This window comes from Cyphomyrmex costatus, unplaced genomic scaffold (assembly GCF_001594065.2).
Source record: "Cyphomyrmex costatus isolate MS0001 unplaced genomic scaffold, Ccosl1.0 scaffold97, whole genome shotgun sequence".
Lineage (NCBI taxonomy): Eukaryota > Metazoa > Arthropoda > Insecta > Hymenoptera > Formicidae > Cyphomyrmex > Cyphomyrmex costatus.
In genome coordinates, this window is record NW_017280561.1 from 2,383,885 (window position 1) to 2,384,943 (window position 1,059).

The following is a 1,059-nucleotide window of genomic DNA, read 5'->3' on the forward strand; positions in this document are numbered from 1 at the left end:
CACATTAATTATATATCCAAACAAAACAAGTCATCATTGTATCAAAATGATGTTAAAATTGTTCCAAAATGATCATTAAAAGTCATTTTTCAATCATTCTAATGTCATTTTGACTTTATTGTGACTTTCTGTTCTAATTGCGTATATATTATATTGTATACACAAGATATATGCTATACATACAATATTGCTGTACAATTAGTTAATAATAATATATTTTGTGGGTATATTTAATTGCAAAATATAGTGTTATAAAATAAATGTGCATTATATATGTTTAATTTTTATTTTATTTTCTCTTTCAAATGCGTCTCGTTTTTCACTGTGAGTATTAAATATCTATATAGTGTAAACGAGAACTATAGATTTCTGTATTCGCTGTGAATAATGGAATAAATTAAGATAATTTTATAAAAGTTACTTGTTAGTACGCGTATTAAATGTTCAAATGTGCAAATTAAGTTAGGACATTGCTAGAACATAAATTAGAAAGAGAGAAAAGGTTATAAACAGAGAGCAGAAGTGAGATAGAATACAGTGCCCTGATTGGTTACGCGCCTCGACCGCGCATGCGCACTCCATTTTAGGCTTCACTAACATCAAAGGTGCCGACAGAGAGTTGCGCTACTGTATATACTGTGGTTACACAGTGTCTACTTGTGTCGTAGCTGGAAAGCACCTTATGGGTGCATCCAGAAGCACGACCGCTCACTGAGCGCTAAGTGAGCTCTTGTACATACCTGTTTGGTTTATATTTTTAGACCTAATGGAATATGCCAATCAGATAAAAAAGCTCATTGAGCGCTTAGTGAGCGGTCGTGCTTCTGGATGCATCTAATGTCTATGGTTACACCGAAATACACGATTCTGATAGGTTAATATTTTAATATCTAATATCTGTTCCTCTATTGTGCGCAGCCTTAAGGTACTTTTTCATGCGCAGCACGCTGCAGCAACAATTCGTTACTATTGGTTAAGAATTTTATGTAAGCTAGACGACGCACTTCCGGCGCAAAATACATTTTGCCGCAGTTCGTTGAAGTTGAACCGAACGAACAG